We start from the raw sequence: 27,153 nt of genomic DNA, 5'->3' as shown, positions 1-27,153 counted from the left end.
AGAGTGGGGTAACATCTCACAGCAATAACTGGCAAATCTGGTGCAGTCCATGAGGAGGAGATGCACTGCAATACTTAATGCAGCTGGTGGCCACACCAGATACTGACTGTTACTTTTGATTTTGACCCCCTCTTTGTTCAGGGACACATTATTCAATATCTGTTAGTCACGTCTGTGGAACTTGTTCAGTTTATGTCTCAGTTGTTGAATCTTGTTATGTTCATACAAATATTTACACATGTTAAGTTTGCTGAAAATAAACGCAGTTGACAGTGAGAGGATGTGCTGAGTTTATGTTTTGAGGAAAATATTTCATATTGTCAATGTTTTAGTGTGCATGCCATATAGGCCTATGGATGAATGGCTATAGGCTGGTGAATTAAAATCTCTCTTACACTCAGTGGACAGAAAACAATTAAATTAACTATAGTTATTAATTTACCTTTGATTATGACAGTATTGCCAAGTTTTGTTACATTATATCAGAGATTCTATAAATTCTAAACTATAGATATGGAATTCTGTACGTTGCAGCCAATTATTCACACAGGGAGGCGCCAAAGACCATGTATGGGTACGAATACAGGAAGGAATATTTCAGAACTGGTTAGAAGAAAATGCTTCTTAAAGTTATTATAACATATAAACATAATGCAATGTGTTTGTTATAAAATATTATTTAGTTGCAGCTATTAAACGTCATTTACAAGTCAAATGGAACTTTATTTTATTTTCCACCAAGCGGTCATGAACAGGGAGGAGCTCAACCACAGTTTACTTTCACTTTCACAGCCTTAGGAAATAAAATAACAGAAGTAGGTTAGGCTATGAACCACACATTGCTTTGGCATATATCATTTTAATTTACTTTTATTTATTATCTCAACAAACAAACGAATTAGCAAATATGCCCAAACTAACGCTCATCGGATTGTACCTTTGGATTTGTCTGGCGCAAAAGGTGGTTTCCGGAGGTAAATTGAACCGATTGGCAAGGCCGAACGTAGTTTTTGGCCTACTTCATGTTTGTAATGTTACTTGTGTGCTATAGCGTGCTTCCTGTATAGCCTACGATATTATCACATAATGTTTGACTATCACACACACACACACACACACACACACACACAGCCACAAACACACACAAACACTTTAGGAAGTGATCGATTATTCGAATATAAATATAAGTCTTGGGCTGCATTACAAACACTTGTATACACTTGCAGGGCAAGGGAGGATGGAATGATTTTAAATGAGCTGCACTTGCCTGGAAATTTGTCACTCGTTCATCCCGGATGATTATATTTTCTGCCATTGGTAGCTTGTGGGTGCTTTATATGTGCTACAGTCAATTATGATTGCATGTCTACTTATATTAACTATATCATTATTAATATACTCCTCCTGTATGATAGCTAGCAAATTAATTAGCTAACTAATGTAAGCCTGCCTAGCTGGAATTTCTGAAGGAAAATGTTTTATTTCTACAATTTCCAAAAGCTAACAAAACAAAAACCTCATTACTTTTACGATACATGTTTGTGCTGTCATGCGCATTAGTAGCACAATTTCAAACCTTTTTACATTCGTTTTTACTTACACTTGTATGTTGACTTATCCATATTGACGATGAGGTTTTAAGTTTCAGCTGACTTTTCTTAGTGGATGTACAATCATTGGGAATTAAAATATGGGGCGTTTTAGGCCCCGACGTGAACATAATTGTACACTCGCAAACTCAATCAAAAACGAGGGCTGAGGGGCTTACATTGCGAACTTTCCTTGTTTGGCTAATCGTTTGGACCGATGTCCAAGATGGTGACAGGGATTCCCCCAACGGCATAAGGCGAGGTTAAGTGGACGAGGGTGTGTCTTTTATGAGTTTGAAACGCAGCCCTGGCCTGACCAAGGCGTAAACCTACAGAAGGGTCTGCGTGATCATGGCAGGGGCGGTGATATGGACGGGCCTTGGAGGGGCAAGAAGGTATGGTAGCCCCCCTAAATACATTTTTAAAATATTTGTCATTTATTTGACTGAGATGCACACCGACAGAAAGAGCCAGCAATCTCAGATAAAGCATCCGAGCAAGCGAAACGTCTCCCCTCTGTCTCAGTATTTGTAGACAATGTATCTGATGCTATCTGGACTAAAAGAGTATGGCATGTTTCAGCAGAGAAGAAGAGGTGAAGTGAGAGGGCTCACTCTCGCCAAAATCAGTCAAGAATAAGCCCTATGTGCATAATATGCAGACATAACCTTGTATAATTACTCCTATATAATTACTCCTGCCAAAATGAAAATATTCAAAACATACTTCACCAGAGAGCATGACTTAGCCACAGAGGATCATTAAAATACTTCACCAGAGAGCATGACTTAGCCACAGAGGATCATTAAAATACTTCATCAGAGAGCATGACTTAGCCACAGAGGATCATTAAAATACTTCACCAGAGAGCATGACTTAGCCACAGAGGATCATTAAAATACTTCATCAGAGAGCATGACTTAGCCACAGAGGATCATTAAAATACTTCACCAGAGAGCATGACTTAGCCACAGAGGATCATTAAAATACTTCACCAGAGAGCATGACTTAGCCACAGAGGATCATTAAAATACATCACCAGAGAGCATGACTTAGCCACAGAGGATCAATAAAATACTTCACCAGAGAGCATGACTTAGCCACAGAGGATCATTAAAATACTTCACCAGAGATCATGACTTAGCCACAGAGGATCAATAAAATACTTCACCAGAGAGCATGACTTAGCCACAGAGGATCATTAAAATACTTCACCAGAGAGCATGACTTAGCCACAGAGGATCATTAAAATACTTCACCAGAGAGCATGACTTAGCCACAGAGGATCATTAAAATACTTCACCAGAGAGCATGACTTAGCCACAGAGGATCAATAAAATACTTCACCAGAGAGCATGACTTAGCCACAGAGGATCATTAAAATACTTCACCAGAGAGCATGACTTAGCCACAGAGGATCATTAAAATACTTCACCAGAGAGCATGACTTAGCCACAGAGGATCATTAAAATACTTCACCAGAGAGCTTGACTTAGCCACAGAGGATCATTAGCTTCTTAAAAAAATGTTTCAAATCACTAGTGCATTGGCCTTTGCCTTTCCCACGATTTGGGCAGCGGGCGTGCAATATGTCTAGCTCACTGAGTTTTGGCTATCAATAAGAATTTGTTCTTAACTGACTTGCCTAGTTAAATAAAGGTTAAATAAAAATATATATTTTTAAAGAATCTAAAATTTGTGTGAAAATAATGTGTCTTGAGTATAATTTTTTATGTTGCAACAAGAAGAAGAGGGGCGTGTTTCTCTCCAGAATGCATGCGCTCAGCTCTCCAGAATTCAACCCGCTATCTCCCGCCAATCCTTGCCCATTCATTGTTTCATTGTGTGAATTGTTCGCCGTTTGATTGTTTATTTTTGATCAATTCCACATTACATATGTCACAAGTAGGCCTAGTAAATGTGCCGTTAATCCCTCTTCATTTGGTTACATACATTTATGTTAATAGATTCATTAAATACAGTAATTTACCATTCTCGGGGTGGAAACATTGTTTGCAGGATTCACAACCTGCTACACTTGTGAGAAACAAGTTTTGGTTTATTTCATAACCATTATGAGTTTTGTCAAATCTTTTCCTTGTTATTTGTTTGGAGGGCTCTGTGAGCAATGAGCATGAGTCTGGTTTCTGTCTTGATCAAGTTGAGGGAGCACGTGAGTGCCTGTGCTCACATAGAAGTAGGCCTACCTGGCCTGCTGCATGCAACTGTAGGAAAGTGCCCATTTGGCAATGTCTGATTTCTGATTTTCTTAACTCACCACGTCCACCACTAATAGGCGGAACTTCACAGTGATTTTTTCTTCACCTCGCACATTGTAAACTAAGTGTTTTTACATCCATTGCAAATTATACTTCCTCAGTATTTGAAAAATCTTTCCAACACTCGATTATCAAAATATCATGATCTGATGATTCTATATATCCAGCAGAAACGTCTGTTCTGAGTTTACTGGTGCGGGAAACTCTAAGGGCCTGGAATAGACTAGTTGATACAATGTTGCAAGTTCGTTAGGGACAGCCAGTTGATGATTTGATACAATGTTGCAAGTTCGCTAGGGACAGCCAGTTGATGATTTGATACAATGTTGCAAGTTCGCTAGGGACAGCCAGTTGATGATTTGATACAATGTTGCAAGTTTGCTAGGGACAGCCAGTTGATGATTTGATACAATGTTGCAAGTTCGCTAGGTACAGCCAGTTGATGATTTGATACAATGTTGCAAGTTCGCTAGGGACAGCCAGTTGATGATTTGATACAATGTTGCAAGTTCGCTAGGGACAGCCAGTTGATGATTTGATACAATGTTGCAAGTTCGCTAGGGACAGCCAGTTGATGATTTGATACAATGTTGCAAGTTCGCTAGGGACAGCCAGTTGATGATTTGATACAATGTTGCAAGTTCGTTAGGGACAGCCAGTTGATGATTTGATACAATGTTGCAAGTTCGCTAGGGACAGCCAGTTGATGATTTGATACAATGTTGCAAGTTCGCTAGGGACAGCCAGTTGATGATTTGATACAATGTTGCAAGTTCGCTAGGGACAGCCAGTTGATGATTTGATACAATGTTGCAAGTTCGCTAGGGACAGCCAGTTGATGATTTGATACAATGTTGCAAGTTCTCTAGGGACAGCCAGTTGATGATTTGATACAATGTTGCAAGTTCGTTAGGGACAGCCAGTTGATGATTTGATACAATGTTGCAAGTTCGCTAGGGACAGCCAGTTGATGATTTGATACAATGTTGCAAGTTCGCTAGGGACAGCCAGTTGATGATTTGATACAATGTTGCAAGTTCGCTAGGGACAGCCAGTTGATGATTTGATACAATGTTGCAAGTTCGCTAGGGACAGCCAGTTGATGATTTGATACAATGTTGCAAGTTCGCTAGGGACAGCCAGTTGATGATTTGATACAATGTTGCAAGTTCGTTAGGGACAGCCAGTTGATGATTTGATACAATGTTGCAAGTTCGCTAGGGACAGCCAGTTGATGATTTGATACAATGTTGCAAGTTCGCTAGGGACAGCCAGTTGATGATTTGATACAATGTTGCAAGTTCGCTAGGGACAGCCAGTTGATGATTTGATACAATGTTGCAAGTTCGCTAGGGACAGCCAGTTGATGATTTGATACAATGTTGCAAGTTCTCTAGGGACAGCCAGTTGATGATTTGATACAATGTTGCAAGTTCGTTAGGGACAGCCAGTTGATGATTTGATACAATGTTGCAAGTTCGCTAGGGACAGCCAGTTGATGATTTGATACAATGTTGCAAGTTCGCTAGGGACAGCCAGTTGATGATTTGATACAATGTTGCAAGTTCGCTAGGGACAGCCAGTTGATGATTTGATACAATGTTGCAAGTTCGCTAGGGACAGCCAGTTGATGATTTGATACAATGTTGCAAGTTCGCTAGGGACAGCCAGTTGATGATTTGATACAATGTTGCAAGTTCGCTAGGGACAGCCAGTTGATGATTTGATACAATGTTGCGCTTCACAAGCAATAGCTCAAGTCAAGACAGATAGAAAGGGAGGCAGACTGGCGGAGTAGAGAGATGAATGTGATTGAAAGAACCAGCATTTTCATCAGGATATTTCATACTGTTTTAATTGTCGGTTTAGGTCTATCTATCGTACTTAGTTGTTGATGGAATTTATAGGCCTACTGCTGCATTGGCCTGTAGACTATCTCTGAGTTCTATAGCCGCCAATGGACCACAGTGTATCAATGTGTCCATATGGCAGAGGCTGGTGCTCTCGCCTTAAACCAGGTGTACACTACACGATTTTGGCCATGATTTAGTGTCCCAAGCCTAGTTTTTGAGATTGGAGACAAAATTCCCATGTCGTTGCCTACTCCGGGCGCGCGGCCATCACCGACGCTCGTTTAATGTGAGTAGATCAAAGACGCAATCTGAAGGCTACCGATCTCGTCTTTGAGCAGTACCAGACATCCCAATATAATCAAACATGTTTGATTTTATCGGCACAAAATCTACAGTGCTCTTGTAGTGTGAGATGTGCAACAACAAGTTTCGGAGAACGATGATCAGGAATAGCCAATAAGAGCTCGGCAGAGAAGTCAGTGAGATGATGACGTTGTTTCGCGTCACCCAAAATATGTAGATCTCGAGCAGGAGAAATGACTAGCCTGCTACTAGTATGCGTTTGTAATTCCCTTTAATCAAAGCCAAAGTGTCAAATCAGTACAGCCCTGAAGTTCACAAGCAATGTTATTCAATTCAAAATGTTGGCTAGATATTTGAACTCTGTATGGCAAGCGTTTATGAAGCTGCTTTGAGCCACAGCTCGTAGCTAAGTAAATCTAATCACATCATTGTTTTCACGAGACAGCGTGGTATCGAGAATCCTCACGACCAAGTGAAGAATCTTGTAGTGTGACCTCCGTCATCGTTTAGTGTGAGCACCACTACGTTGGCTACACCAAATAATGAATGGAAAACAGTCGTTTAATGTGAGAGGCTCAGCGTTGTTAGGATTTTGAAAGTCGTGTAGTGCCCACCCAGCTTTAGTATAATGTTAACTTTGAGATTTTTACAGTTAACCATGTGCCAATGATTTTGAGAAACGAAAATGTTATTATTGAATTGAAACTGTTCCACGAAAATAATCAGAGCCTTCATGCAGATCGGTAGAAATGGTAAGATAAATTGTAAGCTTCCCCAAACTTCAATCTCACGAGCTGCCTATGGTCTTTACTATAACACCCATAAAGAAAATGTGTGAACGAGCAAGCCGTGTCAAGCTATGGATATCAAAGGCCCATTCAACTGATTAGATCTGCACGCACGCTCCCTCAACGTTATCAGGAGAGAGAAACCACACACGTGCTCATTGCTCACATGGAGCACTTCAAACAAAGACAATGGAAAAAATGTACAACTCCTAAATGATGGTTACGAAATGAACCAACAGTTGTTTCTCACAAGTGTAGCAGGTTGTGAACTCTGCAAACAACGTTTCCACTCCGAGAATGAGAACGGTAAATGACTGTAATGCATGCATAAACATTAATTAATGTAACCAAATGACGGGGATTAACGGTACATTTTCTAGGCCTACTGGTTACATGTGTAATGGGGTATTGATAGAAATAAACAATCAAAGGGCAAACAGTTCACACAATGAAACAATGAATGGGCAACTATTAGCGGGAGACTGCGGAGCACATTCTGGAGAGCTGAGTGCGTGCGTTGTGGAGAAAGATGTCCGTATATTCACCTCACACCCCTTACTTTATTATTTTCTCAATATTTTAAATGATACTCAAGACATATTATCTTCACACATATTAGATGCTTTTCACTGATAGCCACAACTTAATAATCAGCTAGACATATTGCCACTCGCGCTGAGCAAATGGCATAGGCCTATTCACTTGTGATTTGAAACAATCCACAGCTATTTTTTAAAGAAGCTAATGATCCTCTGTGGCTAAGTCAAGCTCTCTGGTAAAGTATTTTGAATGATTTTATTTAGACAGGAGTAATTATATAATTTTGGCAAAACATACATTTATTTTAGGGGAAGGTGGCATCCGAACAGTGCGCTGAGCACCCGCCAATTTTCCTTTCTAATTCGCAAGTGGCTGAAACCAGATATTTGTATATAATGACGAGATGCGAGTAGTTGTCCCAAAGGCGGGAATGCAGGCGACAAGTTTAGGTCCCATAGAAACGTGTTGGGTTTATTCAGGACAGATTTTGGCGAGAGTGAGCCCTCTCGCTTAGCCTATTAGTCTCCTACATATGGAGACAAAGGGGCGCTGTTTCCCTCGCCCGGATGCTTCATCTGAGATTGATGCGTCTTTCTGTCAGCGCGATTCTCGGTCAAATAAATGATCAACATTTCAATATTTTACTTGGACAGGCAATGAGGTACGGTATGGTAGGGCGGGCAGCCCATAACACCAGCTCTGCTTTATGAACAAATATTGATATAATAACCATCATATAGAAGTAAACTTACAGTTACACCACTCTGGCGAAGCGGTCTAAGGCACTACATTGCTAGAGGCGTCACTACAGACACCCTGGTTCGAATCCAGGCTGTATTACAACCGGCTGTGATTGGGAGTCCCATAGAGCTGGGTACAATTTGCCCAGCGTCGTCCGGTGTAGGCGTCATTGTAAATAATAATTTGTTCTTGACTAGTTAAATTAAGGTTAAATACAAAAATAAAACAATTACACGATTATATGGTGTGTGGTCCCACTATGACTCAGGAAACCATGCTGTTTATTAGGGTACAGATGAAATAAGCAGGGGTGCACCTTTCACTTGAGGAAAGGGGTCATGTCCCCCCCACATTCTGAAATGACATTTTAGTCCCCCCCGTTTTATCATTACAATGTGATACAAATAGAGGCAAAGGGTGCTTTAGAACTATGCGGACACCTCAGAGCGTGGCTGGATTTAGGACACCACAGAGCGGGCTTTCAGGCTGTGTGAAGGCAAAGCTTCTGGAAGGCTGGCTGGACCAGCATGGGTGTCAAAGGGTGTAGACCAAAACACAGCGGGAAAATGTAAACTCATCTTCTTTTTATTTAGTGAAGAAGGAAAACACAGTATACAAACATAAACGAACTGGACAGTCTCGTCAGGCACACAGCTAAACAAGAAACAATCTGCCACAAAATCCCATGACAAACACATTCCTATTTATAGGACCTTCAATCAGAGGCAACGATAGACAGCTGCCTCCAACTGAAGGCCCCAACACCAATTAGCTAAACATAGAAATACAAACGACTAGACTGAACATAGAAATAAACTAACATAGAACAATAACCAAAACCCTGGACTAATAAATCAAATACCCCTCTACATACACAACCACCCCGAACCATATAAACCAAATACCCCCTCTACATGAACACAACACAAACACACCCTGAACCACATAAAACAAATACCCCCTGCCACGTCCTGACCAAACTATAAGAACAAATAACCCCTTTACTGGTCAGGACGTGACAATGGGAGAGTTGAACATAGTTCACTGTATATGTGTTGCCCTCTTTCACCGAATTGTAAAAGCAAGCAAGCTACCACAAAAAATAGTCCCAAACCCAACCACAGTCCCACAATGTTACCGGCAAATCAAAAACGTCTAACACATCATTGTGATCTCTACAGCGCTGTTGGCTGGTCGTCATTGACCTTGCGTAGGCTTAAACACTGGTATACATTGATTTATAAGGCCATATTGGGTAAAATGCCATTTTATCTCTGCTCTTTTTTAATAAGGTCGGTAAATAAATATCAATTACGGTCCCATTCTCATTTGCTTTTAACAGTACCAAGAATTAGAACAGGTCATGGTAGAATAGTTTTAGTTACTCAGCTTTGTGGTCCTGGAATTCTCTCCTGAACATTTACAAATTTGATGATCTAGTCTCGTTTGATGGAATTTAAACACTTGATCGATGTACATGTCATAGAATAGTGTAATTGTCTTTAGGACAGCTGTTTTTTTGTCAAGACATTCGTGTTTTTTAACGTAATATGTAATTGTTGTACTGTGTGTGTGTGTATATAGTTTTGTTTAATGTTGTGTTAGTGTATGTAAGTTGTTTTGTCTGAAACTTTGTTCCCCCTGCTGCTATTGGACCAGGTCTCTCTTCAAAAAGAGATGCTATCTCAATGAGAAAAACCTGTATAATTAATGGTAAAAAATAAATTAAAAATAATGTTATTTTAGGCGTATGTGGGTCAGCTCACTTGCCAGCCATAGTCCCAGCAATTTTGCACCCTATAGGCAATATCAAATGCACTAAAATAACTTGAGAAATAGGTTAAATTACCAGAGATTCTCATATGGCCCTTATATTAGGGTATCTGTATTACTGGTGTAGATCAGCCAATATGCTAGATGTAGGTTGAAGAAAGCAGAGTTGGAGAGATTGAGCTATTCTTATAGCCTACTTTATAGGAGTGGTAAGATTTTCAGAAGGATAAATATGGGTGATCAATATTTAGGCCTTTCTATGCAATGTAGTAAACTATAGCTTAATGATAGGCCTATTTAGGAAGTACATTTCCTTGGAAAGATGATTTTGGACATGTAGTGTATGTGGACACCCCTTCAAATTAGTGGATTTAGCTATTTCAGCCACACCCGTTGCTGACAGGTGTATAAAATCGAGCACACCGCCATGCAATCTCCATATGCAAACATTGACAGTAGAATGGCCCGTACTGAAGAGCTCAGTGACTTTCAACGTGGCACCGTGATAGGATGTCACCTTTCCAACAAGTCAGTTTGTCAAATTTCCACCTTGCTAGAGCTGCCCCAGTCAACTGTAAGTGCTGTTATTAGTGTGAAGTGGAAACATCTAGGAGCAACAACGGCTCAGCCATGAAGAGGTAGGCCACACAAGCTCACACAGCGGGATTGTCTGTCCTCAGTTGCAATACTCACTACCAAGTTCCAAGCTACCTCTGGAAGCAACATCAGCACAATTAAAAATATATATATATTTCACCTTTATTTAACTAGGCAAGTCAGTTAAGAACAAATTCTTATTTTACAATGATGATCTACCCCAGCCAAATCCTCCCCTAACCCGGACGACGCTGGGTCAATTGTGCACCACCCTATGGGACTCCCAATCACCGCCAGTTGTGATACAGCCCGGGATAGAACCAAGGTCTGTAGTGACTCCTCTTGCACTGAGATGCAGTGCCTTAGACCGCTGCGCCACTCGGGAGCCCGAACGATTTGCGTTGGCCGGGAATAACTGTTCGTCGGGAGCTTCATGAAATGGATTTCCATGACTGAGCAGCCGCACACAAGCCTAAGATCACCATGCGCAATGCCAAGCGTCAGCTGGAGTGGTGTAAAGCTCGCCACCATTGGACTCTGGAGCAGTGGAAGCACGTTCTCTGAAGTGATGAATCACACTTCACCATCTGGCAGTCCGACAGACAAATCTTGTTTTGGCGGATGCCAGGAGAACGCTACCGGCCTGAATGCATAGTGCCAACTGTAAAGTTTGGTGGAGGAGGAATAATGGTGTGGGGCTTTTTCATGTTTTGGAATGAAAGGGAACACCGGCTGCGAGCCAGGCCTAATCGCCCAACATCAGTGCCCGACCTCACTAATGCTCTTGTGGCTGAATGGAAGCAAGTCCCCACAGCAATGTTCCAACATCTAGAGGAAACCTTCCCAGAAGAGTGGAGGCTGATATGGCAACAAAGGGGGGACCAACTCCTTATTAATGCCCATGATTTTGGAAAGATGTTCAACGAGCAGGTGTCCACATAATTTTGGTCATGTAGTGTAGCTGCCCCGCACTTCTCTGCCCATGCGTAAGCTATAGCCTACACTATTTAATTGAGACCACATGCACACTTAATAGTGCAGGTATGGCTACTGAACTGGAGGCAGCAAGAATGATGACAACGACACTTCCTACGTTATGCATAGGCCTATAGGATATAGCCTGCCTTTTAGGAGGACGATTTGCAGGCAGAGACAAATAAATGGCTAATCAATACTTATTAAAAAGGTGCAACGCTCGCTCACCATAGTAGCCTAACCTATGTGTGTGTTGTGCCTTTTCCTTTTCAATGATGATTAAATGTTTTGATTCCACTTTGACTTACGTTGGACCCTCCACTTCTTTCCAATATCAATATTTATTTACAGACACTGTAGTAAACTACAGTCCAATCATATTTCAGTTAACTGCCACGTGGTTCTCCACTCATGTAGGCAGCCTACTCTATCTCAATGAGTCCACACATACTAGACACACTTGAACTCTCAGGCCCAACTAGGAGAAGTAGACTACTGAAGTTGAAGCAGCGAATTCTAAGTGTGTGAATAATGCGAATAATATGTGGTTTTAATACAATAGGTAGGCTAACACATACAAAGCAGAAAGAGGACAGTTTCCAAATAATCTGTGGGACAATCTAAATACAGTGTTTTCATCCAAAAGTCGTCTGTCTGACCACCCGCTCCCACCTACAGACCGAGCCGCAATGATCTCTGTCGGAACCCGCAGACATCCCGCGGGAAAGCAGCCCTCTAGTACACAGTCAGTACACAACACTGCTCATCATGTCTCATCAGGATCAGATGGTGACAGGGGTTTCAGCAGGGTCAGACAGCCAGGGAAGACCAGTCTACAGAGCTCAGGTGAATTTAGCAGTATATTAACAATATCAGTGAATGATACAAAGTTCCATCTTGAATTGATGGGTAGACCTACAGTAGCTACAGGACAGCAGTTTAAAGCTATAGTCTGGGATCTGGGAATAATGGTCATTTCAATGAATGAACCATTGATTCTATTCTTGGGTGATATAATGTATAAATGTACACCAAGGTAATTCTTTGTCATGCCTCATTTTAGGAGGATCAGGTGTTGACAGGGGTCTTAGCAGGGTCAGACAGTCAGGGAAGACCAGTCTGTGATGGATTTCAGGGGAATGTTTGCAGATACAACACTCGCTTTGCAGCAAACACTGGACAAGCCAGATGCTATTTTAAGGCAGTCAGACAAACCTCCGAAGTTGATTTCCTAACTGTATCAAGGATTAATAGAGGCTTTTCCCGATGACACAAAACATGTAAAACAAAAATGTGAGGAAGTCCTGGTAGAAGCTATTGATGATGATGAATGGATACAGATATGTTTGAATGCCCAGTCAGGTTCATATCATCTCAGATATAAATTACTGCAGTTTAAGACCACCCACAGAATGTGCATGAATAACATGCACTCGGAAATGTCATTCCTCTGCTGGAGGTGTAAAACACAAAAGGGGGCATATGTGCATATGTTATGTTCTTGTGAAAGCTGGCTGAATTCTGACAAAGAGTATGTTCTTTTATCTCAGCAGTCCTACAGATTCTCCCTTCGCCCTGTTTTTGTTTGCTTTAAATGTTGATATTGGAGACTTATCTGAAGAAACTGCATTTATAGCGGATAAGAAATGTATTGCCATTAATTGGAAGGTTGGTTATGTATCACTAGCTTTGATCTATTACCAGATTAAGGGTATACTGGGAAACTTTCATAAGGTCTGGATGCCTTATATGGAATTCAATACGACTAAAGGAGTCTGTATTGAAAACATGCCCACACCAAGGGAGATATCTATTTCGGCAATCCCTAGCTGCTGGGGGTCTGCAGTCCTGTGGGTGGTCACTCTGGCCTTAGCCTAACACACCCGAAACCAATAATATATGTTTCACTAAGATCCTAAAGCTGGGTGGGGTGTGTTGGGTTGGGGCGCTGCAGGGTGGTGGACCCCCTAGGGACAGGACGGGGGTACCCAGCTATATTGTGTGCAAGTAAAAAGAGATCTACAGTACTATTAGTCCTATGAAATTAATTTTTGCTATTTCTGTGTGTTAATGTATATTTGAGGTGTACACTGCATTCGGAAAGTATTCAGACTTTTTCCACATTTTGTTACGTTACAGCCTTATTCTAAAATGGATTAAATAACAACAAATCCTCATCAATCTACACACAATACCCCATAATGACAAAGCGAAAACAGGTTTTTAGAAATGTTTGTAAAAAAACGATATACTTATTTACATAATTATTCAGACCCTTCGCTATGAAACTCGAAATTAAGCTCAGGTGCAACCTGTTTCCATTGATCATCCTTGAGATGATTCTACAACTTGATTGGAGTCCACCTGTGGTAAATTCAATTGATTGGACCTGATTTGGAAAGGCACACACCTGTCTATATACGGTCCCACAGTTGAAAGTGAATGTCAGAGCAAAAACCAAGCCATGAGGTAGAAGGAATTGTCTGTATAACTCCGAGGCAAGATTGTGTCGAGGCACAGATCTGGGGAAGGGTACCAAAACATTTCTGCAGCATTGAAGGTCCCCAAGAACACAGTGGCCTCCATCATTCTTAAACGGAAGAACTTTGGAACCACCAAGAATCTTCCTGGAGCTGTCTGCCCGGCAATCGGGGGAGAAGGGCCTTGGTCAGGGAGGTGAACAAGAACCTGATGGTCACTTTGACAGAGTTCCTCTGTGGAGAAGGGAGAACCTTCCAGAAGGACAACCATCTCTGCAGCACTCCACCAATCAGGCCTTTGTCACGTCCTGACCCTAGTAAGATGTCATTTTCTATAGTAGAGTAGGTCAGGGCGTGACAGGGGGTGTTTTGGGTTTTTCTATGTCTTCTATTTCTATGTTTTAGTTCTAGATTTTCTATTTCTATGTTGGGGTTGTTTGGGTTGATCTCCAATTGGAGGCAGCTGATCCTCGTTGCCTCTGATTGGAGATGATATTTAAGTAGGGGTTTTTCTTCCTGGTTTTTTGTGGGTAGTTGTTTTCTGTTTAGTGTATGTCACCTGACGGAACTGTTGTCGGTCGTTTTGTTGTTTTGTTAAAGTGTATTGATTAAAAGTAAATATGAGCACTATACATGCTGCGCCTTGGTCCCCTTTATACGACCCGCGTTACAGCCTTTATGGTAGAGTGGCCAGACAGAAGACACTCCTCAGTAAAAGGCACATGACAGCCCACTTGGAGTTTCCCAAAAGGCACCTAAAGGACTCTCAGATCATGAGAAACAAAATTCTCTGGTCTGATGAAATCAAGAATGAACTATTTGACCTGAATGCCAAGCGTCACTTCTTGAGGAAACCTGGCACCATCTCGACGGTGAAGCATTGTGGTGGTAGCATCATGCTGTGGGGATGTTTTTCAGTGGCAGGGACAGGGAGACTCGTCAGGATCGAGGGAAAGATGAAGGGAGCAAAGTATAGAGAGATCCTTGATGAAAACCTGCTCCAGAGCGCTCAGGACCTCAGACTGGGGTGAAGGTTCACCTTCCAACAGGACAACGACCTTAAGCACACAGCCAAGACAATGCAGGAGTCTCTCCTTGAGTGGCCCAGCCAGAACCTGGACTTGAACCTGATCGAACATCTCGAGACCTGAAAATAGCTGTGCAGCAATGCTCCCCATACCACCTGACAGAGCTTAAGAGGATCTTCAGAGAAGAATGGGAGAAACTCCCTAAATACAGGTGTGCCAAGCTTGTGGGGTCATACGCAAGAAGACTCGAGGCTGTAATCGCTGCCAAAGGTGCTTCAACAAAGTACTTAGTAAAGGGTCTGAATACTTATGTAAATGTTATATTTCAGTTTTTTACTTTTAATAAATTCGCAAAATATTCTAAAAACCAGTTTTTACTTTGTCATTATGGGGTATTGTGTGTAGATTGATGAAGAAAAAAAATATTTAATCCCTTTTAGAATAAGGCTGTAACGCAACAAAATGTGGAAAAAGTCAAGGGGTCTGAATACTTTCCGAATGCTCTGTATGTGAAGAATACGTAGGATAGAATAGTTTATGTACAGCAATAGTTGAATAGGATGGCCTTAACTAGAATACAGTATATACATATGAAGTGGGTTAAACATTATGTAAACATTATTAAAGTGACGAGTGTTCCATCCATGTCTATGTTGTACCTTGGCTGCAAAGGGAACAAGAGGGCCGAACTTGGCCAGGCCATGAATCTGTACAGGAAAGCACATTAAGCTATAGATGGATTGATGGATGGATGGATAGACCGAATGTGTTTTTTTGTGTTTTTTTTTGTTTCCAAAACGTTCCCTTGTGAACAAAGAAAATGAAAGGTAGGAGCTGGGAAGGAACTTGTGTTTGGAGAGAGTTGAGTTATTGACTAGACTGGTGTGGGTCGGACTGGTGGGGGTCGGTCTGGTGGGGGTCAAGAGTTGTTCATTTGTTAGGCTATTGGTTAAAGGTGCAACACAATATTTATTATTGAATTACCTTTGATCAAGTTTAGTCTTATTAATCACTTAAACATATTTAATATTGATTTCTTACCTAGCTTGATGATTGTGGGCATTTGTGCTTTCTTTTTGTTCTAAATAGAGATGGCATAGTGGATTGTGTAAAAATTGCTTTAGATGCCCCAAAAAATGTTGGGACCCCCAGACGCCCTGCTAAGTTATTTCCCACCCACTTCTAAAAACAAAGTGGTGCCCCTGGAAATAACTTATGATGAACTTCCCAGGGTGGTGAAAGTTCACGGTGATCTTAATACTCCTTTCCAATAAATATTGAGGGTCTTATTCTGGTGACATGATTATCGATACTTGACTGCCGTAATAATCTCATGTAGACTAGCCTACCAGCACAGCCTACCCGCACTGTATCTGAGAGCTGTTGGCTAGAACGCAGGTGCCAAGACCAGAGTAGGCATTAGCCGACGCCAATGGTGACATTATTGACAAAAGACTTTACGATTTACATATATTTAAAAACATGAACATGTAGTGTGTGTGTGCATCTATCAGTTACACATACATGTCAATACATACATAGAAGTAGGTCACATGGGGGAGAGGCGCTGTGCCGTGAGGTGTAGATTTAGTTGTTGTTTTTAAACCAGCTTTGCTGTTAACTTGCGCTATATAAGATAGAAGGGAGTTCCATACACTCATGTGCACTACGTCATCACACACAGCCTTTTATCCTCAAAAAGTCTGTTTGATGGAAACATCTCTCTGGTGGGAAAATGTGCGTATTGTTTCATGCAGATTTTAGAATATTAGCATGGAAATCTGTCGCAGATTGGATAGAAACCTAGCTAGTGATATAATAGTGGACAGGGTGTAAAGAAAGACTTGCATCTGTAGTGTAGTCTAGATACATTTCTGCTCCAGTGGTGGTGGTGAGGGGGACATACTAGTCAAAGTGGGCTGTCTACATAGACCAGATACACCCAGCAAGCAGAATTCTAGACATAAAAAGTAAAGGTAGATGATAATGTCTCTTTCAATGCCAATAGGGTTAGGACTACATATTTATACCCCAACCATAATGTGTTACCCTGGATACATTGATACTCTGATACATGTATGAAATGTCTGCTTTTCCAGATGATCTTTCTTATAAAGTGGGTGATGAGCTCTGGTTGACGCCGGACAAGTCCACAGTGCCTGACTCCATCACAAGCATCCTATGGAAGCATGGGAAGAACAAGGTGGCAGAGTGGGACAAGGATTTTGGTGGTCTGGACATCTATGCTGCCTTCCAACAGCGTACAACCCTGAACCAGACTACTGGAGAGCTGAAAATCAGTGGATTGATGAAAACAGACAGTGGAGTTTATTCTGTGGAGTTCAACAGCAAACTGCTTGACAAGACATATACACTATCTGTTATCAGTAAGTGTTTCTGTCTGTGTGTGTGTGACTGTGTGTGTGTGAATGCCTCTATATGAAACAGCAGGTTGTGCAGTGCCTCACAAGCATTTTCCCAAATTATTCCTGTTTCTTTCCACTATTTACAGAGGCAGTCCCCAAACCCACAATCACTTCTTCCTGTAACCCAGACAAAACCATCTGCACTCTGACCTGTGAGGGCAACACCACTGATGCTGAACCTGTCACCTACAGTTGGAAAGTGGGAGAGAGCATGGGAGGTTGTAGACAAACAGCATAGTGTCTCTAAGAACAACACTGGCAAATCAAACAATGGTTACAAGTACACCTGCAAGCTGAAGAACCCTGTTAGTGAGGAAGTCAGCAAGCCAATTAGAGAGGTGTTTGGTCCAGGTGAGTGGACACTCATTTATTTTACCTTTATTTAACTAGGCAAGTCAGTTAAGAACAAATTCTTATTTTCAATGACAGCCTAGGAACAGTGGGCTAACTGCCTTGTTCAGGGGCAGAACGACAGATTTTTACCTTAGCTCAGGGATTTGATCTTCCAACCTTTCAGTTACTAGTCCAACACTCTAACCACTAGGCTACGCTGCCACCTCATAAGTATGTTACAGTCTTATGTATTGATTTGTCAGTAACACTGCTGGTGTTGTAGGACATTTTGAATGCTGCACTATGTTGAATTCCTGATCAACTCCTGTCAAAGTATCAATACAAAATGTGTTTTCATTTCAGAGCCTTCCATCAGAGATTTTGTTGGTGTTGTTGTTGTCACTGCCATTGTGGCATTTGTTTTCTTTGTCATAACAGGTAAGAACAGTACATCTATAGTAACAGAGCACTGCACATGTACATATTTCTGAAGCACAGATTGACATAACAGTAGCAACAACAGTGAGCTATACCCCCTGAAGGGGATACCTGTTCTACCTGTATTTACAGTAGTGTTCAGGCTACTGCTACAGACAAGACAGGGGGTTAGATGCACCACCTGTTGTAGGGCACTGTCTTCATAATGTGTCACAAGGAGGCATCAATTTGGACAGTTCACAGAATGGATTAGTCTAATATGAATTAATCAGCTAAAAGGATGGCAATGACTTTGTGGTAACCTAAAAATATGTTTATCGTACAATGGATATTGCATAGATGTGAAATCACTGGCTAGATTATTTTACCTTTGTCATAGGCTACATCCACCCTATTATTATTCAAAATAGGGCGGGATCAAAGTCAGGGAAAGCTGAATTTTATGCAAATACTTCCTGCCATCGCAGCGCGCTTGAAGTGCATCTCAACACAAGTCAATAAAAGATGTTAGGAAACTGCTAATAATAAGTCATGGGTAGAATCTGAATTGTTTACTCCTCGCATCCTCGCTTCCTTCTCAAAACCCATTGGAGGAGAAGGTCAGAGAGTAGGGACCTCTGGCTTTCTCATCCAATGGGTTTTGAGAAGTAGTAGAGGAGAGAGGACGCAAGGAGTATGCCACTGAGATTCTCCCCTAGTCGCACAAGTATGCAACGTTTTCCATACAATATCGACCACACCCTTTAACTTTAATGCGACTGTGCATAAGGCCTATCTACAGGTCCATTAAAGGATGCTTCATTTTGGCTGTGTGTGTGTGTGGGTTTACCATAAGAAGTAGGGAGTTTCCAGGGTTGGGTAGGTTACATTTAATCAGTTGCTCCCCAACCATGGGGGTTTCCACCAGGGGCTTCCATTGGGTATAGCAGGGTAGCTCAAGAACAATCATTTAAGAAAGTAGACTAAAATCATTCCAATCCCGATTTAAAATGCAACGGCTGTTTAGAGTATTGGATGGCATGGCTCAGAGAGCAGCTGCCAGCATGGTGCCTTTTCTTTCACTTTTAGAAAGCAGAGAACAGAGTGCCAGTTTGTTTTGCTGGTCAGCAGTTTAGGCCATATGCCGATTGCTTTGAATTTGATGTCAGCATTTGAACTCGTCCTTGTAAGCCTTGTTGTCATCTGATAGCCAGGGAATTGGGAGGTGGGGGAGCCCTACTTTTTGGTGACCATTTGAAACCAAAAGCTATTTTATTTATATTAAAATATAGGTTGTGATAGGTGTAGCCTAATTGGTATTTTCATTCATTCGGCCCAGGAGGCTACTGCCATTTTGGTTTCATGTATTGTTATAAAAATAAACACAACTGAACAACTTCCCCAGAATACATGTCCTGTTGGTTTTATAAAGCTAGGCTACTTATGGTTTTTAGTCCTCTGCATTCGTTCGTGTTCTCTCCTCCTGTGTCGTTGAAGACACTAATGACTTCCCACCAACATTGTCTTGTGCTCTTCCCACTTTCTACAAAGACCGTTGGTGGGAAGTCATTATAGATCTACACTGTATGCGCCGTTCCACAATGGTGGCTATAGCCTAGGGGGTCGGCAACCTTTTTCATCTGGAGAGCCTATTTACAATTATTCCTACCATTTCTAAAGTTCTGCGTGCCAGTTTTGATTTTCATATACGCATTATAGGCTAACTAACCGTGCCCAGAAAATGTTTAACTGCCCACAGACTGAAGAATTCTATAGCTGTCTACTAGACAGAGGTGCTGTCCATTCAGCACCAAGCCACTGAGCTCCACTATGCCTACCTGTACCGAGGAGCTGTCCATTCAGCAGTGCTGAATCACGGACGCAGCCTTACATGCTGACTGTTGTTATGTTACCTGAAATGCACAATGTCCTTTTTTCTGGATCTTTGTAGAATTTTTACCCATTTTGAGTCACACAAATCGTGTGTTCTCTATTCTGACAATTAATCCACAGATAAAAGGGGAAACCTAAGTAGTTTCTAGTAATTATTTGTATACATTTTTTGTTTCTAGTAATCTCCTTCAGTCTTCTTCTTCTTCTTTGGACTTTATATGGCGGTTGGCAATCAACTTTAAGGTGCATTACCACCACCAACTGGACTGAAGTGTGGACCTCAGTTCATCTTTCAATCACCCATGTGGGTATATGCTCCTAAAAACCAATGAGGAGATGGAAGAGATGGTTCTATTTTAGCACCCGGCTACGCAGACACCCATTGACGCACGCAATCATTTTGGATGGAATCATTGAATAACATGTACAGTGCATTCGGAAAGTATTGAGACCCCTTGACTTTTTCCACATTTTGTTGCATTACAGCCTTATTCTAAAATGTATTAAATAGCTTTTTGTGCCTCATAAATCCACACACAATACCCCATATTGACAAAGCAAAAACTGTTTTTTAGTATTTTTGCTAATTTATATATTTTTTTAAACAGAAATATAAAATTTCCGTAAGTATTCAGACCCATTACTCAATACTTTGTTGGAGCATCTTTGGCAGCGATTACAGCCTTGAGTCTTCTTGGATATGACGCGACAAGCTTGGCACACCTGTATTTGAGGAGTTTCTCCCATTCTTCTCAAGCTCTGACAGCTTGGATGGGGAGTGTCTCTGCACAGCTATTTTCAGGTCTCTCCAGAGGTGAACCTTTGCCCCAGTCTGAGGTCCTGAGCGCTCTGGAAAAGGTTTTCATAAAGGGTTACTCTGTACCTCTGCGCCGTTCATCTTTCCTTCGATCCTGACTAGTCTCCCTGCTGCTGAAAAACATACCCACACCACGATGCTGCCATCACCATGCTTCACTGTAGGGATGGTGCCAGGTTTCCTCCAGATGCAACGTTTGGCATTCAGGCCAAAGAGTTCAATCTTGGTTTCATCAGACCAGAGAATCTTGTTTCTCATGGTCTGAGAGTCTTTAGGTGCCTTTTGTCAAACTCCAAGCGGGCTGTCATGTGCCTTATACTGAGGAGTGGCTTCTGTGATTGATGGAGTGCTGATGAAATGGTTGTCCTTCTGGAAGATTCTCCCATCTCCACAGAGGTACTCTGGAGCTCTGTCAGAGTGACCATTTGGTTCTTGGTCACCTCCCTGACCAAGGCCATTCTCCCCCGATTGCTCAGTTTGGCCGGGCAGCTAGCCCGGGCAGCTAGCCCTAGGAAGAGTCTTGGTGGTTCCAAAGTTCTTCCATTTAAGAATTATGGAGGCCACTGTGTTCTTGGGGACCTTCAATGCTGCAGAAATGTTTTGGTAGACTTCTGCAGATCTGTGCCTCGACACAATCCTGTCTCTGAGCTCTATGGACAATTCCTTCAAACTCATGGCTTGGTTTTTGCTCTGACATGCACTGTCAACTGTGGAAACTTATATAGACAGGTGTGTGCCTTTCCAAATCATGTCCAATCAATTGAATTTACCACAGGTGGACACCAATCAAGTTGTAGAAACATCTCAAGGATGATCAATGTAAACAGGATGCACCTGAGCTCAATTTCGAGTCTCATAGCAAAGGGTCTGAATACTTATGTAAATAAGGTATTTCTGTTTTTTATTTTATTATATGTTTGCAAACATTTCTAAAAACCTATTTTCACTGTTTTATTATGGGGTATTGTATGTAGATTGATGAGGACATTTTTTTAATTTTATTAATTTTAGAATAAGGTTATAACGTAAGAATATTTGGAAAATGGGAAAGGGTCTGAATACCTTCTGAATGCATAGTATGTGTACATTTATTTTGCAACACCAGTGGAGTGGTCAGCATGTTAGCTCCCTTTAAAAAAGCATGTGTATATTTTATCATTTTTGTCATTCTTTGAGTTTGTTTGTCTTCATTCGTTCTTGTCGATTGTAGGCCTAAGTATGTCCTTTGATGTTTACCTTTTATTTCAATGCATGTGTAGGATTTATCTAGCATAGTTTGCATTCGCCGTCAGCTATTTAATGCACTGGTTACTTTCACATTGATTTGAAGTTGGCCTTGTGTAGGTACTGTATGCATGCTCTCAGAAATGATGTCTCCTTATTGCAGCTTAAACATGTAAATGTGGGTGAAGTCATACTCAATATCTGACAGAATGGTTACTACACAGACTTGTACTTTAAGAGGGGTTATTTCTCACTCTGTTAATCCAACACATAAGATACACAACCATGGATCAACTTGGAAAATAAAATATTTATTTTGTTACTCCTCAGGAATGTTGGTGTGGAAGAAAAGGACTGGTAGGATGATTATCTGTCTCTTCCTGTCTCAATTCTTCATACTCACTGCTTTACAATAAAATCATTTACATTTGGATTCCTGTGGAAACAAAGAACCATTTGAATGAAACTGTTAATAATGTCTTACATTTTTGTGTGCCTTTATCATCTCAGGATACACTTGGAACAACATTTTGAGCAAGCTTTTTTGTGGAATGTGTGGTAAGTGTTACCTTAACTTGACTCTGAGTGTTGTTTTTGTGCCATCCCAGAAATCCTGAAACCTGTGTGTGTGTGTGTGTGTGTGTGTGTGTGTGTGTGTGTGTGTGTGTGAGAGAGAGAAAGTGCACAGCTGTAATCCCACCACCCAGAATATTTCCACGTTTTCTCATCATAACCTTATGCAAACCTAAAGGACAAATACCTCCTAAATTCAAGGAACGTCTTCTACTCTGTTTGCTGTAAACAATGTTGATGGATGGTGTAACTTTACAGGGGATGCAGGCAACAATCAGAATTCTGTTGCCCCGGATACTGTTTATCACACTGTAGGGGATGATCAGGTCACCAACCTTGGAGCTTCAGGGGTTCTCTCTGGGGTAGCCATGGATACAATTTACAGCACTGTAGGGGAGAATTATTCTAGAGATTACTCCATGAATCAGAATAATAACAATCAGTCCACTAACACAGGTAGTAACACTAACACACCTTTTACATGGTACTTCTATGGGGACATTTTGGCAATGCAGATATGTGGAGATGTTGTCAGAAATGTGTTACTCATATTATTTGTGGTGGCATTTATTTGAAGAGCATGTTTTAGTGACATCTACATACAGTATGAGAAGGTGATTACTAATGTGAGTTTAAAGTTATCAGTGTGTGGGATAACCTATATAAAATGTATATGATGCAGTTGGAATCTGCAAGGAAAATGTGCTTTAAATTAAGTGCCGTAATGAGTTTTTGAAATAATGTTTGGTTTTGGTTTATCTATGCATTTTTGCACTGTCAAAACGTCACCCATTGAGGTAACACTGTGGATAAAGATCGTCACTGTCACCCCTTGCTAGTTTGTATGTTCCAAAAGCCAATTATTTAATGCGCTTCAGTGTGAGTCTTCTGTTTTATTTGAACTGTCAATCAGAACATTTTGAGTTATCAGAACTGCTTCCATGTTTTGTTTCAACATCTGAAGACCTTTGCAGGTTTTGTCGTCATACAGCAGAAGCAGCATAAAAGCTCATCTGCATATCTCAGAATATCACAATAATTTAGATTGCTGTTTTATTTGAATTCTGTTGATAACTGTAAGCAGGAAGTCACTGTGTATGATGCTATGCTTACTGGTGTACTTTATTGTGAAGTTGTTATTGTCTAAATAGAAGGTTAGTAAGAGGCAACTTGTAGGTGAGTACCACTACTATCTACACCATTTTGCTGACAGTCATTCTGAAATGATCCCTGTTCTACCTGTATTTACAGTAGATTTAAGGTGTGCATATACAGTACACCAGTTTGTTAGTGTTCTCTGTTGTGTCCTCTATTGAAGTAGCTTAGTGTCAATGTAGGAGAAATCTTCAACAGCTCATTGCTTGTGGTCTTGCCACTTTTTTCCATCATTTTTCTACAGAATCTTGGTTTTCCTGAAATCATGAGCTCATTTTAGACTGTATTAGATGTGTATCTGCGTATCTCAGAATATCATAGGAACTTAATTCTCTTTGTGTGGTTAGTGATTTCTTCTGTGATGGTACGTCCACAGAACTTTGCTAGAATCCAGCTTTGATTGTTCAAAGCAGATGAAGGGTTATGCTGAAATATCATTTGGTGCAACTGTGAACAAAACTCCCCTCTGTAAGCTCCACTACCCACAGACATGATAGGAGTCATACAGCCCTTAACTGGGGGAGATGATTTATAGACAAACTTTGTTATTCTGTCCTCAGGGACGGCTGGCAACAATGCCAACAGTGTTATGCCGGGGACAAAACATGAAGGTAAGATACTAGCTAGGTTTCCATCCAATTGGTGACAGATTTTCATGTGAATATTCTACAATCTGCATAAAACAATATGCATGTTTTCCCACCAGAGAGATGTTTCCATTAAACTGACTTGTTGCGGATAAAAGGCTGTGCGTGATGATGTAGTGCACATAAATAACTTTTGCAGTTCATTTCCCATCTACTGAATAAAAAATGCAACTTAAGTGGGTTTCCATCCCATTTTCAACTCTACTGATGGTTTCGTCACAAAACAATGGGCCCTCTAGCCAACGTCTCGCAGATACAGTGCGGGCATAGTATACATGATGAGATTATTATGGATAAAAATCAGATTCTTTTTTATTTGTCAAACAGCAGCCAACCATCAATCATCATGGTCCCAGTGTTAGGTTGTTATTTTTCAGAGTAAATAACTCACGGACACTAGAGAAGCTTGACCAAGCTTAATTCTTCCCAAAGGGTCGACACAGCTGTATTCAGACAAAAAAAAACATTTTTCACCATCACAAGTGTATATATACTCCACTTTAGACACCCCTCCTTCTCTCCAATCCTTACATCTTATGGTTCGACAGGAAGAGGGTAACAGGATAATATAACCATTAGTTCTCCTTTCAGGGGATCTGACCTGACCTCAACCCCTCCTTCGCCTAATCCACAGATGTCCTCTCGTATCACCTATCGCACTCCCGTGACTCTCTCCCGTCCACCCAGCACATTCCACAGCCACTCTGTCTTTCTACAGATCACACTCCTTTATATACGATACGTCTGATCTATCATGTTATTAATATCTCAATGTTCAAAGTTTAGCCTGAATCAAACACCAGAATAAGAATGTCAACATTTATTGGAAAGGAGCATCAAGTTCATCACCTTGCACTTTCACCACCTTGTGAAGTTCATCATTTATTTTGTCTGTAACATAGTAAACTGCGTACTTTCCCAAGTCGTAGTGGGAGGACCACACAACATGTCATTGCGTGACTTCAAGTTTACTTTAATATGATGGTTATTATATCAATATTTGTGCATAAAAGCAATTCCACTGTAATTTCTCACATAATTAATTTGAAAGACACAAAAAGATCCCACCTTGTCTAGCGTGTTTTGTCGACGTTTGAAAAGTTTACTGACATTAGCTGTTTCCATCAGGCTGGTCATGACATTTTTTTAATCGGACATGTACTTTACTCACGTTAAAAGGTTAGATGGACACCTGGTTACAGATTTGAGGTGAAAGTGGCATTCCACTGGAATTCTACAATCAAATATGTTGAGGATTGTGGTGGGTGGGAGTGCTTGTCCTGTCTAAGAAACCACTGTCTGGGAAACACTGGTGGTTCAGGAGAGAGGCTGTAGTACATGTTTTACCCTCTGTTTGTTTCCTCAGTGGGCGAGTCTAAAACGGATGGCAGCGCTGCACCAGTGGGCGCGGATGTGTCTAAAACGGATGGCAGCGCTGCACCAGTGGGCAAGGATGTGTCTAAAACAGATGGCAGCGCTGCACCAGTGGGCGCGGATGTGTCTAAAACGGATGGCAGCGCTGCACCAGTGGGCAAGGATGTGTCTAAAACAGATGGCAGTGCTGCACCAGTGGGCAAGGATGTGTCTAAAACAGATGGCAGTGCTGCACCAGTGGGCAAGGATGAGACTAAAATGGATGACAGCGCTGCACCAGGGGGCGACCTAAACGCAGCTGAAGGACAGGCAAATGGAGGTGTGTATGAGAAAGGGATAGTAAACCTCAAGTCCCTCTGAATGCATCAGGATAAATGTACAGACCTCAGGCTAGATGGGAAAGACTGGCATCATCTTAAACTGTCATAACAGAGCAGGAATCAGTGCCATTGTATTTACAGTATTCTTGAATCACATTAATTCTGAATGATTTCATTTCTCCAGTTCAGTTCTCCTACTGTGTTTTCTTGCAGAGGGGTTCGTGCTGCTGAACGAAGACAGGGTGAAGTACGACAATGGCAATGGAGAGGGTGCAGCAGAAGAGAATTCAGCATTGTAGGACGGTAAGTTGGTGTGTGATAAGAATGTAGACTGTTTTCACTTCATTTCCATTTATTGTGCAATACTTCTTCCCACACTCTGGTCAACTCACTATAAGTAGACTGTTAGTCTGTTACCAACTCTTGTTCCTACTAACTGATGTCTCTCTAGACAGGGAACCGTGGACCAGAGGTACACAGAGGATCATGAAGACAAGAGAACCCACCTTCTCATCTGGGTTACCAGCACTGGACGACAAGGCATTCTAACGTTCAGAGAACATTTCCATAGCAATAGACTGGCTTGTGTTCGGTGAAACTGAGGTCCATTTATAACATCACTGGTCCTTTCTGAACAAGTGTGCTTTATTAAAACAAGGAGTGGGAATAGTTTGACCCCTAGAAGACCTTTTTGCAATTTAGAGAAAGTATAAAATGCACAACCCCAACAAAGCAGAGCCCCTTTAAAGCATCATATTAATGCTTTGATAAGAAATGATAAAGCAGCAACAGAAATCATGAACCAACTCAAAATAGGACGCAATAAGGCTTTCTTGTATCAGATATAACCAGCAATCAAATTAATAGTCAATACCGTCAGTAGTCCAAAGGTCAAAGTCTGTCACGTCCTGACCATAGTAAGATGTTATTTTCTATGGTAGAGTAGGTCAGGGCGTGACAGGGGGTGTTTTGTGTTTTTCTATGTTTTCTATATCTATGTTTAGTTCTAGTTTTCTATTTCTATGTTT

At 41.2% G+C, this 27,153-nt stretch overlaps 1 pseudogene; it reads left to right on the top strand.

Moving 5' to 3' along the window:
* Window positions 1–771: 771 nt before the first annotated feature.
* Window positions 772–26,832, top strand: LOC115179322 (uncharacterized; annotated as a pseudogene).
* The last annotated feature ends 321 nt before the right edge of the window (window positions 26,833–27,153 follow it).

Source organism: Salmo trutta, chromosome 39 (genome assembly GCF_901001165.1).
Source record: "Salmo trutta chromosome 39, fSalTru1.1, whole genome shotgun sequence".
Classification (NCBI taxonomy): domain Eukaryota; kingdom Metazoa; phylum Chordata; class Actinopteri; order Salmoniformes; family Salmonidae; genus Salmo; species Salmo trutta.
Note: the sequence above shows the minus strand (reverse complement) of the source record. Positions and strands in the feature narration are given on the sequence as shown.